Source organism: Macaca nemestrina, chromosome 7 (assembly GCF_043159975.1).
Source record: "Macaca nemestrina isolate mMacNem1 chromosome 7, mMacNem.hap1, whole genome shotgun sequence".
In the NCBI taxonomy this organism is placed as follows: domain Eukaryota; kingdom Metazoa; phylum Chordata; class Mammalia; order Primates; family Cercopithecidae; genus Macaca; species Macaca nemestrina.
This window is the reverse complement of record NC_092131.1, coordinates 91,695,622-91,712,834: the sequence shown is the minus strand read 5'-3', so window position 1 is coordinate 91,712,834 and position 17,213 is coordinate 91,695,622. Positions and strand designations below refer to the sequence as shown.

General features: G+C 35.5%; 1 protein-coding gene across 12 annotated transcripts in view; it reads left to right on the top strand.

The window, feature by feature from the left end:
- LOC105479408 (myocyte enhancer factor 2A) overlaps positions 1-17,213 on the top strand; it is a 164,363-nt gene that overhangs the window by 31,158 nt on the left and 115,992 nt on the right. For 8 of the 12 annotated variants that reach the window (XM_011737352.2, XM_011737353.3, XM_011737346.3 and 5 more), the window contains exon 2: positions 2,175-2,255. The gene's annotated coding sequence lies outside the window, so the exon portion shown is untranslated. Of the gene's footprint in view, positions 1-2,174; positions 2,256-5,652; positions 5,822-17,213 lie in introns of all 12 variants that reach the window. The other 4 variants (XM_071100585.1, XM_071100590.1, XM_071100587.1 and 1 more) reach the window with 1 other exon arrangement.

Sequence of the window (17,213 nt, the reverse complement as noted above, 5' to 3'; positions counted from 1 at the left end):
TAAATACTCAAGTATTACTGCTGCTCTTGTAGTTGTTATTACATTAGGCTTTCTCTGGGTACATTGTCTATAGTTTTAATCTCCTTCCTCTGACAGTACTTCCTTCCCTGCTTAATTTTTTTTTCTCGTTAAGGACTTTTCCACCAACCTACCACCTATGTTATATATTCCTTATTCACCTTGTACTGTAGGTCTCCCCACTAGAATGTAAGCTCTGTGAAGTCAGGAATAGGGATAGGGATTGATTCCTAGCACCTAGAAAAGTGCCTGGAATATGTTGGATGCTTAGTAAATATTTTCCAAATGTATTATACTGAATCCTGGGCCAGATATTGACTAGATATTGGGGATATAAAAAGAACAAAGTACAAAGTTCCTTCTTTTAAAAAAGCATATGGTATAATAGGGGAGACGCATACTTGTACAACTAACTACAATAATTTTACTCCCTGGGAGTGATGGTGATAGTTAAGGTGTACTGAAGATGGCATCACCGAACGCGTCTTTGAATTGGACATTTGATCTATATAAGAGACAAAGGGGAAAGTTATTTCCAGGTGGAGGTAAAAACAAAGTTAAAGAGCTTAACAGTTTTGGCAATGGCTTGTTGTCCAGGTTAACAATGTATGTCAACGGGTAGTAAAGGGAGATAGGGATAGCAATTAGAGGTCCAGGTTGTCTCCCTTTTAGATGGACGGAAGCAGTGGGATTTGAAGGTTCAATATATGAAATTTGGTGATAACTGACTCAGCACTAACATTTTATTTTTTTTTTGAAAGACTGTGTTTCATTATAGATTACTGTAAAAGAACTATAAAAACTTGATTTTTAACAATATAGTCTTTTAGAAACTACTTGAAAACTAAGTACAAAATACATCATCAATAACTACATTTATATAATTGAGGAATACATTTTGATGTGAGAATTTGTACTGTGATGTGTAACTGTCAAATTTGTGTTTAATCACTTGTTTGCTATAGGCCAAATAGCTAAATTTTGGCTTCACTTTCAATTATTGTATTTTAAAAGTTGGTAATGCATCTAAGTTTGAGGAATTTTTTTCTGCATTTTAGTACAATTAGATTAAAAGCTGAAATGGCGTTTTAAAGCAAGTTCCTTTTACCTTTGCAAAAAAAAAAAAAAAGCCTTGTTTATGTGTTTTTATGTCTTTTAAAGTTTGGACTTTTAATACTTAATTTGTTAATATAAAAAGAATGCTTGGCAGTTTGTGTTGTTCCCTCCCACCCCCAAAGGAGGTGTCCGTTTCCGAATAGAAGCAAAATCACTGTCATAATAATTAATACTGCTGAATCAGATTCAGAAGATTGGCGTTTCTGTGGAGAAATTATTTTCATTTGATGAAATGGATTTACTTGGGGATTGATTGAATCACCTGATCATGCATTTCTAAATTACTGTGTTAGCATTATAATTGATCCTGGCCAATGGGAGTGAGGAGAGAGATAGCTTTCTTTTTTCTACCTGAATGTCTTGCTCTATCTTCAAGCAAGAATGTAGCAGGGCTGGGTTATTCTTTATGCACCTAATCCATTGAGCAGTGTTCACTAGTGTTCCTTTATTAATGCGAATTATGGACAACCATCAGTATTCTGTTCATTTTTGTCATTTTGTGTTAATTTCATTGTTCCCTTTAAAAGATAGCTAGCTAGTGAAAAGTACAGATATACACATTGTATTGAAATACAGGTATATTTTATGGTGATAACACATAATTATTTCACAATTTTCTTGATGAAAGCAATATGGTGAACATTTTAAACTATTTAAAACAAGTTGTTTATTGAAACTAGTTAGTTCAATAGGCTATACACACAGTACAGATAAACATAAAGTATAACATATGATACAGAGGATAGGAAAATGGGACCTAGGACACCAAGTTTTGAATCTCACAATGCAAAGAATATTATTGAACATTTGAGTAATACTTGCTGAAGAAAAAGGATTTGTAACAATGGAAATAGTTGGCTAACATTTTGTTTTATTCCAAATAAAACAAATGACTTTTTAAAATTTAATTTTCATTTAACAGTATTTGTGGAGCTTTCTGCTAAGAATGGTGTCGAGTGCTAGAATTTTGTATAATTGTATATTTAATTCAGTTTTGGAGTCAAGAACAATAACGCACTCAAATTTTTTTCTTTTTTAAGGAATTGCATTTTGCGAAAAGGAACAAGAATTTTCTGCAAGGATCATATCTAAGTGCACTTTTTGCTGATACTTCATTTCTAGTAAGTCATTTTTTCTTTTCTATGTTAAGAAGTAAATACAATGGAAATGTATTTTAAAAATCAAGCTGTGCTTGTGAGATTGAATGGCAGTTATTATAGAGGTTTTCTTGGGGCCGAGGCGGGGCTTAATTTAGACCAGTTAAGGAAATTTGTAAAATTCAGTTGAAATGCATAATATTGTGTACTGGCAGTTTAGTTTCTCTTACATTTTGTCTGACGCTGCTGAAATAATCTCAGATTTTTTCATCTTTCACACTTCTTCCATATTCTTTTATCAGTTAACCTCTATTTGAAGAAAAAATTAGGTAGTTGGTAGTCACTGAGACAGTTAATAAGATGAAGGGAGCATTGGGGGACATGAGTTACATGAGCTGAGGAAAGATTTTGAAGTGAAAGATGACGTGGACATATCTAGCTGTATCTCATGAAGCGTGGGAAAGGTCAAATAGAAAAAGCAAATTTTAGGGGATCTTTTAAAATGTGGACATTTTAAAAGACTTGGAATTAACTGCCTTAAATTAATGGGTTCATATTTGCAAAGCTCAGGAGTAGATTATTTTGGTTAAAAAATATTACGTTGGCCTAGGTTAACATTCACAGTATCTCAGTAAGATGTGTAGTCCTCAAAAGTTTTCATGTGTGAAACCTTACCTGAATTCTACCTTCTACTTAAAATGGAAAAGAAGTGAATTATATTAATGCTAGAATATTTTAAAAGAAGTAATTTTGAAAAATGTTAGGGGATATTTTTCAGTGTGTTATAATGAGTTAACATTAGCATTTTAAATATTAGATATCATTGATCAAGCCTGATGATTACGTCAGTAAAAATCTTGGAAAAGGTATCTTAAAAATTTTTATTTTGCCCATTTCAGGAATACTTTTGCTACTTAACATAGGTCTGAGGTTGTTTTTCTTGAATAATTAAATAGTAGAAAGAAATAACATTTTACAAACTTACAAAAATGAGTTCTTTGTTAAAGTATTCTGACATCAGTTTCATATGGCTATATATTTTTCTTATAACTTGACTGAAGAACAGCCCATTTAATGATTGATAATCTTTTAGTTTAGGAGACTAGGAGAAAAGGGCCTGTTTATCCAGCTGATACAAAGTACCTTCAGTTTAAAACTTGTGTATGTGTAGGTGGGATGGGAATAGTGGAGTTTAATTCTCATTTTAAAATATAAACCTTGGTTAGTCTTCTGTAAATCTTTTTCTTCTTTTCTCATCATTATAGTTGGCCCTTTCTATCCATAGGTTCCTCATCTGTGGATCAACCAACTGTGGATAAAAAAAACCCTATACTTCAAAACAATAAAAAATAATGCACCAATAAAAATTTTACATTGCATTAGATATTATAAATATTCTAGAGCTGATTCAAAATATAGGAGGATTTGTGTAGGTTGTATACAAATACCACACCATTTTTATATAAGAGACTTGAGTGTCTAGGATTTTGGTATCCATGGGGGATCCTGGAACCAATTTCCCACTCCACAGATGCTAAGCAAGGATTATACTTACGTTTCTCATCTGTTTACTTTGTTCATTAACTGCTGGAAACTGAGTGATATGAGCTAAAGCACTCATGCCCATGGCTGAGAACTCTGTACTTTCTCTGAACCTCAGTGATGACTGTGGGTATAACTTCATATGTTATATTTTGAGTCGTGTTTAAATTTTAGGGAATCCTCTATGCTGCTTCCTCTACTAGTCTCTAAGGATGTAGACAGTGTCTTACTCTTCATGACGGGCCTTCTGTAGTTCTATGGGTTGTGCCTGAGTTAATAACTACTTGCTTAGGAGTTAACTTTTGTACTTAGATTGGAAATGCCCTTTCTTTTTGAATAGATTAATATGTTAACTGGCGAAGCTCAGATTCAAGATTTTCCTTACAATTCTGCTGCAGTAGAAATTGGAGGTTTGTCATAGGGATTAGACAGAATTTCTCCTGGCTTTCCTTCATGTCTTAGAACTCCTTTGGGCTACTACATTTAGGTCAGTGATCCATTTTGAATTGATTTTTGTATATGGTGTGAGGTAAGGGTTGAAGTTTATTTCTTTGAATATAGATATCACATTGTTCCAGCAGTTTTTTTGAAAAGATTATATTTTCGCCTGTTGAATTATCATGGCACATTGTTGAAAATTAATTGGCCATTGTGTGTGGGTCTTTTTCAGAACTCTGTTCTATTGATCTATATATCTATCCTTATGACAATGCTTCATTGTCTTGATTACTGAAGCTTTATAGTAAATCTTAAAATCTGGTAATGTAAATCCTCTAAGTTCTTCTATTTCAAAGTTGTTTCTTCTGTTCTGGATCCTTTTTCTTTCTTTCTATCTAGTTTAGAATCAACTTTTTAATTTCTCCAAAAAAAGCCTAACAGGATCTTGATTATGAATGTTTTTACCCTAGAGATCAATTTGGGAGAATTGACTTCTTGAGGATATTGAATCTTATTAATGCATGAGCTTGGTACCTCTATTCATTTAAATCGTCTTTATTTTTTCTCAGCAGTGTCTTGTAGTTTTCAGTGTAATGGTGTGACACATATTTTGTTAAATTCATCTCTAATTATTTTAATTTTATGTTATTATAAATGGGAATTTAAAAGAATATCATTTTCCAATTGATTGATGCTAGGATACAAAGGTAAAATTGATTTTTATATAAAACTTTATAATTTGTAATATTGCTAAATTAATTATTAGTGCTAGTGGCTTTTTTGTAGATTTCTTCAAATAGTCTATGTAGACCATTATCTTCTCTGTGAATAAAGACTATCTTATTTCCTCCTTTTAAATTTATGCACCTTTTATTACTTTTGCTTGCTTTATTACACTGGTTGGTAGTCCCAGTGCAATGTTGAATAGAAGTGGTGAGAACTAACATCCTTGCCTTACTTCTGATCTTAGGTAGAAAACTAAGTTTTTCACTAGCTCTTGGTAAGAGGTGGTTGTTGTTGTTGTTGTTGTTTCCCCCCTCTCCTTTTCATGAATAGGTGTTGAATTTTGGTGAAATGTTTTTTCTGCATCTATTGACATGGTCACCTACCTCTCCTCCTGTTTGTCTGTGCACGTGGTCAGTTATATTGATTGATTTTAAATATTTAACCAACCATTCATGTATTCTTAGGATAATTATCACTTGGTCATGATGTGTTACACTTCTTGTATATTGCTGGATTCACTTGCTAAAATTGCATTGACTCTTTTAAAAAGTCTACATTCCTAGAAGGCATTGGATTGTAGTTTTTGCCTGCTTGTGTGTGTGTGTGTGTGTGTGTGTGTGTGTGTGTGTGTCAGGGTAATGCTGGTCTCATAGAATGAGTTAAAATTTCTTGTTCTTGAAGAATTTGCATAGAATTGATGTTATTTCTTCTTTAGGTGTTTGGTAGAATTCACCAATGAAGACCTCTGGACCTGGAGGTTCTTTGTGGGAAGGTTTTAAACTGTTACCGGCGGTGAATCTGCATGGGTCTGCAGCAACCTCAGTTCTTGCCTTCTCAGAAGAAAGAATTCGACTGAGGGGTATAAGGCAGAAGGAGAGACCGAGGCAAGTTTTAGAGCAGGAGTGAAAGTTTATTAAAAAGCTTTAGAACAGAAATGAAAGGAAGTAAAGAACACCTGGAAGAGGGCCAAGTGGGCAACTTGAGAGATCAGTGCTTGGTTTGACTTTTGACTCAGGGTTTTATATGTTGGCATACTTCTGGAGTCTTGTGTCCCTTCTGCCCTGATTTTTCCCTTGGGGTGGGCCGTCTGCATTCACAGTGGCCTAGCGCTTGGGAGGGGAGCCTGTGCAGTGTGTTTACTGAAGTCGTATGCATGTTTCCTTGAAGTATTCTTCCCTTACCAGTCCAGTGTCCTAGGAGGTCATACACCAGTTAAACGCCACCATTTTGCCTCTTAATGTGCATGCTGGAGCCCACTCATCCAACTCCTGAGATGTTATAGGGAAGCTGCTGATCACCGGCTTCAGGTGTTTTTTATCTGTTGGGAGACTGCCTTTCACTGGCGTGGGCCGCGACCAATTATCATTTTAGAGAGATTAGAGAGACAGTTTAACAACTGCCTGACCATCAGCTGGTGATGGTGGGGGTGGGAGGTGTGTGTGTGTGTGTGTGTGTGTGTGTGTGTGTGTGTGTGTGTGTGTGTGTGTGTGTGTGTGTGTCGCAACCAATTATCATTTTAGAGGTGTGTGTGTGTGTGTCGCAACCAATTATCATTTTAGAGGTGTGTGTGTGTGTGTGTGTGTGTCGCGACCAATTATCATTTTAGAGGTGTGTGTGTGTGTCGCGACCAATTATCATTTTAGAGGTGTGTGTGTGTGTGTGTGTGCCGCGACCAATTATCATTTTAGAGAGACAGTTTAACAACTGCCTGACCATCAGCTGGTGATGGTGGGGGTGGGAGGTGTGTGTGTGTGTGTGTGTGTGTGTGTGTGTGTGTGGCTTCTCCTGCCCTGCTCATGTCTGACTAGCTACCTAGTGTAACAAAACTATGAATTCAGTTTCTTTAACTCATGGATTTATGTTAATTCTTGTTAAATAAGCTTTAGTTGTTTCTTTTTCAAAGAATTTGTCTATTTTATGTAAGTTGTCTAATTTATTGGCACGAAGTTGTGTTTTAGGATCCCTGTTCTTTTACATTTGAAGAATCTGTAGTGCTATCCCCTTTTTTGTTCCTGATATTTGGAAACTTCCTTCTTTTTCTAAAAGAGTATTTAATCTTTTAATTTTCCTTTGTTTTGCATCCTACAAAGTTAGTAATGTTGTGTGTTCATTTACATGGAGTTCAGAGTATTTTAAAATTTCCACTGTGATTTTTTTTCCTTGACCCATGTGATTTTCAAATATTTTGTTAATTTTCCAGATTTCTTTCTCTTACAGGTCTCTAATTTAATTCTACTGTAGTCCAAGAACATCCTTTGTGTGATGTAAGTTCTTGTCAACTTGTTGAGATTTATCATAAGGCACAGTTGTGGTGGTCTGTGTTAGTAAATTTTTTTTTTTTTTTTTTAAGACAGTCTCACTCTGTTACTGAGACTGGAGTGCAGTGGTGTGATCTTGTCTCACTACAACCTCCACCTCCTGGGTACAACCAGTCCTCCAACCTCAGCCTCCTGATTAGCTGGGACTGCAGGCATGCGGCCATCACACCTGGCTAATTTGTGTGTGTGTGTGTGTGTGTGTGTGTGTGTGTGTGTTTTTGGTAGAGACGAGGTTTTGCCATGTTGACCAGGCTGGTCTTGAACTGCTGACCTCAAGTGATCTGTCTGCTTTGGCCTCCCAAAGTGCTGGGATTACAGGTGTGAGCCACCATGCCCAGCCAGTGTTAGTAAAGAAGAATGTGCTTAGTGGAGTTTTCTAAAGATGTTAATTAACTAGGTCAAATTGGTTGATAGTGTTCTTTAAGACTTCTGTGTCCTTTTTGATTTTCTATTTGTTTCAATAATTTCTGAGAGGGGAGTGTTCAAATATTCAACTTTAATTGTGGATTTATTTTTCCTTTTACTGGTTCATGTGTTTGGAGGCTCTATTATTATTAGGTGCATGCGTAATAAGGGTTTTTACGTTTTCTTGATGAATTGGGTCTTTGTCACTGTTAAATTTTGTGAAATAGTTTGTGAAATAGTTTGCATAGTTTCTGACAAAAAGTCTGCTGTTCTTACCTTTTGTTCCCTGTATGTAAGTTTTCTATTTTCTTTGGCTACTCTTAAGACTTTATTACTGGGCTTTAGTCATTTGATTATGATGGGCCTTGTATGGTTTTCTTTGCAATAATGCTGCCTAGATTTTTTAGTTTATTGTTTAAAACCAAATTTGGAAATGTTGGCCACTATTTCTTCAAATGTTTTTGTTTTTGTTTCCCGTGTAATTTTAGTTATATATTTGAAATATTGTCTCTCTTGGCACTGATACTGCTTTTGTTTTTCATTTTTTTCTTTCTGTGCTTTATTGGTTGGTTAATAGTACCATGCCTTTAAGTGCACTGATCTTTTCTTCCACAATGAATAATCCCATCCAGGGTGTTTTTAATTTCTGAAAATCATTTTTCATCTCTGGAAGTTTTATTTCTTCATTATTCTTCTCATGTTCTTATTTTTCTTTCCCTTCTGTAGCATAGTAGGTTTATTTATAATCATTTTTTAATGCCCTTGTCAATTCCATTAACTTAATCATTTTTGGATCTCTTCATATTGATTGACTTTTATTACATGGGCCACATTTTTTTGCCTCTTCTCATTCCCTGTAATGTTTGGATGCTGGACATTGTGATTTGACATTGTTGGGTGAAGGGTTTTGTTGTTGTTGTTGTTTTTTGTATCTTCTATATAGTGTTGGACTTTTTGTACATATATAAATTGGTATCAGCTGAATCTTTTTGTTTAAGCTTGTCAGTGTTGGTCCAGAGAAGCCTTTATTGTGGGGTTAATTTACTGCCTGTTAAGGTTATATGCTTTTGAGGGCTATACTCCATGCTCTTCTGAGGATTATTCTCAATTCAAAGTAATCCCAATCAGTATTCCAAAAATTTTGTTATTTGTCTGTTTTTGTGTTCTGCTATTTTGTTTTTGTTTGTTTGTTTGTTTTTGAGACAGAATCTTGTTCTGTCACCTATCCTGGAGTACAGTGGTGCAATCTCTGCTCACTGCAACCTCCACCTCCCAGGTTCAAGCTGTTCTCGTGCCTCATCCTCCAAGTAGCTGGGTCTACAGTCACGCATCACCACACCCAGCTTTTTTTTTTTTTTTTGGTTTATTTAGTAGAGACGAGGTTTTGCCATGTTGGCCAGGCTGGTCTCGAACTCCTGGCGTCAAGTGATCTGGCTGCCTTGGTCTCCCAAAGTGCTGGGATTATAGGTGTGAGCCGCTGTGTCCTGCCTCTGTTCCACTTTTAAAGATGTGTTCACTTTGAGCCAACCCAGATAATCCAAATTAATTTACCTATTTTAAGGACAAATGATTACCAACTTTAATTCCATCTGCAACCTTAATTCTTGTTTTCCATGTAATGTAACATATTCACAGGTTCTGGCAATTTAGGATGTGATTATCTTTCCTGTGTAATTATTCTGCCTATCACAACTTCCAAAGTTGAACTGTATTGTGCAAGGTGAACATCCAAGCTACCAACAGTGTTGAAAGCTTAGATTTGTTCAGTACATTTACAGACATTACATTCTTCTTTATGCCTGAAAGGTAAACCTTGTACATAAAGCATGAACAAGTAAATTGGTATGCTTTTTTTGTAGGATTCTTGGCTCAGGGCCTAAGGAGCTTTACAGTACTTTTTAGATTCTCACAGGTTTAAAAAGAAAAAAAAAAGGGCTGGGTGCAGTGGCTCATGTCTGTAATGCCAACACCTTGGGAGGCCAAAGATGGGTGGATCGCCTGAGCCTAGGAGTTTGAGACCAGCTTGGGCAACACGGCAAAACCTTGTCTCTACAAAAAATACAAAATTAGCCAGGCACTGTGGCACACAGCCTGTAGTCGCAGCCACCCAGCAGGCTGAGTTGGGAGGATCACTTGAGCCTGGGAGGCAGAGGTTGTAGTGAGCCGAGATCACGGCCTGTGTTGGGTTTTAAAGGAAATTTTGTGACTCAAGAATAGCCTAAAGTAGTCTTGAAAGAAGATCATAGTGGAAGAACTTTCTCTGTTAAAACTTATATAAATCTACAGTCATTAATTTCATGAAATAAAGCCACAAGTATAAAAACAAAATAAATTAAATGCCTGGAAAAGGGTTCACATGTACACGGACACTTGCTTTACGACAAAACGCACACTTTAGAGTAGTAGGGAAAGAATTATTCAATAAGTCATCCTGGAACAAGCGATAATCTATATGGAAAGAGATGACTTATGTTCCATACCATATGCAAAACTCAGTTTAAGGATGATTTGTATATTTCAACATGAAAGACAAAACTGAAACTTGTGGACGCTAATATAGATGAACAGGTTCATGCTCTTTGGCTAGGAAAATATTTCTTAAAAAAAATAAAAACGGCAAATATTAAAAAATTGATAATTTTGACTACCTTAAAATTAAGAAATTTTGTTCCTGCAAAGTCACCATTAAGAAAAGGGAAGCAAGCCAGAGCTGAGAAGATATTTGCAGTACCTTTAACAGACAAAAGACATGTATCAGAATATTCAAAGCACTTCTACAAATCATTGTGACAGAGACAATGCAATAGAAAAATGGGCAAGAGACATGAAAAATACTTCACAAAAGAAATTCAGATATTTAAGAAATGTGGGGAAAAAAGTACTTAACCTTATTAATAACCTGGGAAATGCGAATTACAACTACAAAGAGGCTCCATCATATGCCCACTAGAATGGCTGATATTTTAAAAAGGAATTTATAGTACAAGTTTTTGAGAGGGTGTTAGGTTATGGGAACTCAGCCACTTTAAGAAACATCTTGACATTTACATACCCTGTGACCCGTTAATTTCTTTTCATGGGTATACACTTGAGTAATGTACATGTATGTGGAGAGATGTATTAAAGAACATTGGTAGCTGTTTGTAATAGCCTCACACTCAATATGATGTTCATCATAGTTGGCTACATAAATAAAATCATGATACATTCATACAATGGAGTACTTTACAGCTGAAAAATGGAAGAACTACAGCTACAGATAAATATCACAAAATGTTTCTCAAATGAAGCCAGAAATCACACATTATATGTGATTCCACTGATATAAAATAAAAACAAAATATGCAAAAATAAAACAGGTAAAATAAGCCGTGATGTTTAGGGATCTGTGCTTATGCCATGAAACAGAAAATGAGTAACAACAAAAAAAAACAGAAGAGAGTTGCTACCACAATAATCAGGAAAATAGTTGACTCCTAGGTGTGGTGGAGGAGGGATTTAATGATTGTTGAATAGTGGGTGATTTCAGGAGTGCTTATCATATTCTCTTAGATCTGAATTGTAACTTGAGTTCGTAATCAGTCCTTGAATTGTGAATTTTTGTTTTATGTATTTTTACATCTCTGATGTATACTCAAAATCATATTTTACTGAATAAATACAGATAAGGTTAGACTTAGAGCAGCATTTATACACAGGTTTGATTCAGATGATATGAGGTTAAAACGTTTTAATGTATTTGATATTTGAATCATAATGTAGAGAACCGAGATTATTTCTAGTAATGATAATTCATCTTTTTGTATGATTTAATTATATGTAAAACTTTTTTTTTCCAGTAGTTATGACATCCTGAGAAGTATTTGAGATAGGCATAAGTATCTGCATTTTACAAATGAGGGGGCATTAATTTTGAGAGTGAGTTGTTGGTGGTAGAGGATTAGAATCTCATTTTCATTTCTATGCCTTGCCTTGCTGTATCCTTTATTTCTCTTTTGTGTCCCATGTGAAGACAGGACATTGTTCTTTATGTAGGTATAATTAATCTGAGAATGAAAGACCATGGATGGAGGGGCTCTCCTCTTAACAGGGACAGTTTACAAAGTCTCCTTTCTAATGATTTTCGTAATATTATGCTTATCTCTAAGGAGTTCAGGGTGCCCTGTGATTATATCTTCAATTCTTATAATCTCCCGTAGGAGTTTTGAGCGATAGTCTTGCTGTGCTTTGTAGAAATGAATTGAGGTAGTAAAAGATATGAATCACTGAAAATCAAATTATAATTCATTGATATTTGATATTTTATAGACTGGTCATCCAGATAAAACTTTTGAAGTTAGTAGTTTGGATGATTTACCATGATCAACTAACGGTTTACATAGTTTTAAAATAATCGTATGTCCTGTTTAAGGAGGCCCAACTTAAAAAAACTCTGAACAACTTTTGCAGTTAAGTGAAGGGAGTGATTATTGACATTACAAAAAAAAATTGCTTCCAGTTTTAATCAAATTTAGTTAATTTCACTGTGAATGTAAGGTACTTGCACTGTATTTGCTATTCATTGTGTAAAACATGTTGCATATTTCACTAATAGGAATAGAGTCTAATAGGAATAGGCTGTGAACAATTTACCCCTAAGCTGCTTTTGTTTTTCCCCATTCAGCTCTGAATGTCTCTAATCTAAAAACACTGTGTGGAAGCGTACAAAAATATGTAACTTGTTATTAATCAGAGAAAGCCAAATTAAAATAGAAAGATGCCATCTTTTAAACCATGTTTTGGGTTTTTAGGTGATTTCTCCCCTCCTCCTATCCTGTTTTTATTTTGGTGTATTGACTATTTTACCTAAAACATAATAGATAAACACATGATAAAAAGTGATGTTTTGGGCGAGCGTGGTGGCTCACGCCTGTAATGTCAGCACTTGGGGAGGCCGAGGTGGGCAGATCACCTGAGGTCAGGAGTTTGAGACCCAGCCTGGCCAACATGGTGAAACCCGTCTCTACTAAAAATACAAAAAGTTAGCTGGGTGTGGTGGCAGGTGCCTGTAATCCCCACTACTTGGGAGGCTGAGGCAGGAGAATCACTTGAACCTGGGATGTGAAAGTTGCAGTGAGTTGAGATTATACCATTGGAATCCAGCCTGGGCAATAAGAGTGAAACTCCATCTCAAAAAAAAGAAAAAGTGCTATTTTGTTGTTTTGATTTTAGGCAAAGGTACCAATATTCAGTATTTCAGTTGTCTTAACTTTTTGAACAAGTAGATAGTTTACAGGTATCATAGCTAGACCACAGCTAGTCTTTGCAAAGTTGGAAAAGGCCCCTCTGATTTTAAGTAAATAGTGGCTTCTGCTAGGGTTAGGGTGTTAGAAAGTGGAAGACAAGTTGGCTTTCAGACCCCACCTGCTCACTCTTGGCCCCAGGCCCATGTGCGTGGCACAACATTGTTCATGATGGCTTTGGGTCATAGTGATTTCTTGCTCTCTTCTTGTTAGTATGAGATTATTTTTCTCAATGCTGTCCGAATTTTTGTACTTTTATTGATCTTATTTCTTGAATCAGATGTTAGTATTTTTGAATTTTACCTAAAAATGTATAATAACCTAATTGAATTCAGAACTTCATAAAATTAGTGTATTTGTAGGGTATGTTCTGGCTTTATGAAAGTTACGTAAAGCCAAACTGCACTTTCAAGTAATGACCATTAAGTCTATGAGCTTTATATTCAAAGTACAGTTTATGTTTTTATCGAATCATTTCTTTATAGCTGTGATTGTGTTCATATAACATAATGTTGTATTTTAAAAACATATGATAATATAGCATGTACAGTTCAGGCTCAAATGGAATACCTTAGTCATTTTCCATAAAATAATAGCTTATGATAGTCTCAGGCTAATTTAGAATTTGAAATTTTGCCTGGATTTAATTGTAAACATTAATTAAAACGTATTAGTTTAGTGGGAACAAAGAAAAGTTTTCTTATATTAAAAGTAATTAGAAGATAATTCCATAAGGGTAAAGAGTCTGCCATTGTGTTACAAATTATAGGATAATTCACCTCAAGCTTGACAAAGAGAGTATACAGTATGAGTGGGTTTTTTATTTATGTATTTTATAAGAAAATATATGGCATCATTTTTGTGTGTGGAATGTAGTTGCATTGTCTCATATTAAAATTGGTGTTAAAGTTATCTGGCATTTCTTGATTCTGGTTTTTCATAATCTTTTAGTAAAGTAGACAGCCACTTGGGTTTCTTACTTATTTAGATCAATTTTTTTCCTTCTAGTAGATACTGTTTAGAGGACCCAGGGTATCGTATTTAAATACAGTAAAGATTTTTAATTAACCTTCTTTTATATTACTGAAAGTGTTTGAAATCAATAATCGTATAGAACACTGGCAGTGAACAATCCAAAAATGAAATTACAAAAATTATATATTATCAAAATAATACAGTTCTTAGGAATAAATTTCACAAAAGACACAGAGCACCTGTACACTGAAAACTAGAAAGCATCATTGACAGAAATTAAAGAAGACCTAAATAAATGCAAAGATGTACCATCTTTATTGATTGGCAGGTTTAATCTTGTTAAGATTGCAGTCATCCCAAATCAGCATATTTAACACAATTCCTATCAAAGTCCAGCTGGTCTTCTCCCGCCGCCAGAAATTGACAAACTGATCCTCAAATTCATACAGAAATTGAAGATACCTAGAATAGCCAAAACAATCTTTAAAAAGAATAAAGTTGGAGGCCTCCCACTTTTGAATTTGAGAATTTACTACAAAGCTACTGTAACCTAGACAGTATGTTACTGGCATAAGGATAAACAAATCAATGGAACAGAGTTAACAGTCTAGAAATAAACCCTTGCATTTATGGCCAATTGATTTTTTTTTTTAATTAAAACAAATTTTCTTTTTTTACAATGATGCCAAGACAGTTCAATGGAGGGAAATAGCCTTTTTAACAAATGGTGTTCATACCCCTAACACCATATACAAGAATTGGCTCAAAGTGGATCAAATACTTAATGTAAGAGCTAAAACTATGTAGGCTAAGTCTTCATGATCCTGTATTTGGCGATGATTTCTTAGATAAAACCAAAGAGGAAATAGGTAAATTGGACTTCAGCGAAATTAAAAACATTTTGCTTCTAGGGACACTATCAAGAAAAATGAGGCCAGGTGTGTTGGCTCATGCCTATAATCCCAGCACTTTGGGAGGCCGAGGTGGGCGGATCATTTGAGGTCAGGAGTTCGAGACCAACCTGGTCAACATGGTGAAACCCCATCCCTACTAAAAATATAGAAATTAGCCAGGCGTGGTGGCAGGCACTTGTAATCCCAGCTACTCAGGAGGCTGAGGCAGGAGCATCATTTGAACCTGGGAGGTGGAGGTTGCAGTGAGCTGAGAATGTGCCACTGCACTCCAGCCTGGGTGACAGAACGAGACTCTGCCTCAAAAACAAAACAAAATAAAACAAAAAAAACTTGATGAGTGGGAGAAGGTTTTTACAGATCACATGTTTGTAAGCGTTAGTATCCAGAATATAAGAACTCTTACATCTCAGCAATGAAAAGACAGTAACCCAACTTCAAAAAGGATTTTCTCTGAAGAAGATAAGTAAATGACCAATAGGCACATGAAAAGATGCTTAATGTTATTAATTGTTATGGAAGTGCAGAGTTAAAACCATAACAGGATACCACTTCACATCCACCATGATGGCATAATAAAAAAGGACAGAAAATAACAAGTATTGGAGAGAATGTGGAGAAATTGGTATCCTCATGCTTTGCTGGTGGGAATGCGAAATACTTCAGACTCCTTAGAGGGTAGTCTGGCAGTTCCTCCAAAAGTTAAATATTGTTAACATATGACCCAGCAGTTCTGCTCCTGGCAATATATCTGGGAGAATTTAAAGTATATGTCTGCACAAAAACTTGTGCACCATTATTCATAGCAGCATTATTCATAATAGTCAAAGTGGAATCAACTCAAATGCCCATCACCTGTTGAATGGGTAAATGAAATATGGTGTATCCATACAGTACAATATTATTCAGCCAAAAAAGGATGAAGTACTGATTAATGTTATAACCCAGATGAACCTTGAAAACATCATGTTAAGTGAGAGAAGCCAGACACAAAAAGCTACAGATTGTATAATTTTATATTTCTAGAATAGGCAAATTACATAGAGACAGAAAGTAGATTAGTATTTGCTGGGGACTAGGGAGAGGAAGGAATGGGGAATACCTGCTAATGAATATCAAATTTCTTTTTGGGATGATAAAAATGTTCTATAATTAGATAGTGGTAATAGTTGCACTGCTTTGTGAATACGGTTAAAAAAAAAACACTGGGCTGGGCGCTGTGGCTCACGCCTGTAATTCCAGCACTTTGGGAGGCTGAGGTGGGTGGATCACGAGGTCAGGAGATCAGACCATCTTGGCTAACAGGGTGAAACCCTGTCTCTACTAAAGAATACAAAAAAAATTAGCCGGGCGTGGTGGTGCGCGCCTGTAGTCCCAGCTACTCGGGAGGCTGAGGCAGGAGAATGGCGTGACTCTGGGAGGCGGAGCTTGCAGTGAGCCAAGATCGTGCTGCTGCACTCCAGCCTAGGTGACAGAGCGAGAGTCTTCTCCAAAAACAAACAAAAAACACTGAATTATACACTTTAAAAAGGTAAGTTTCACGGTATATGAATACCATTCAAATACCATATTTAAATTCAACTTAAAAATCATATAGAATTGAAGACACCACCCTGAATAACACAGTGAGACCCCGTTTCTTCAAAAAATTTTTTTAAAAATTAGAGTCAGGGGCAGGGGAGAGGAGCTGAGATGAGAGGGTTCCTTGAACCTGGGAGGTTGAGCTACGATTGCGTTCCAATCTGGGTAACTGAGTGGAAATTCTGTCTCTAAAAAATAAGAAAAGGAAAACAGTGGTATGCTTCTAATAAACTACTGCTATCTAACCTGGATACTTTAGACAGTAAAGGGTCTTACTTACACCTGCATAATAGACATAAACTGGGATTTACCTGTCTCAGGTAAACCAGAATGTATGTTCTCCTTACTTTGGTGTGTTGAAACTATTTTTCCTTCAGAAATGTGAAGAATATAAAATTCTTCTTGTATTCTTCTTTAGCAAGTGAGAAAAAAAAAAGGAAAAGACCAAGAAAACCATGTAATTCAAGGAAACGGGAGAGATACTTTTCTATGGAAATGAAGGACATAAATGTGTGTATAAATTGCAGTGGGTAGATATAATACAGTCAGGAATTGATTCATTTGTATGATTTTGCTACTTCACTCTTGCACATAGCCAATCAGTGTTTGAATAAGGAGTTTAATATTGTAATAGAATAAAACAGAGGCTGTGAACTAAAGATGTATATCATCATAATCTGTGGAGCTTTTAAAAAGTACTCTTGCTTGGATATTAGTCTCAATTATGATTTGATAGTTTTATTGTGGGTCTAGGGTTTGTGCAAGGGTGAAGTAGCAAAATCTAGGGTCTGCAAGTTTGTGCAT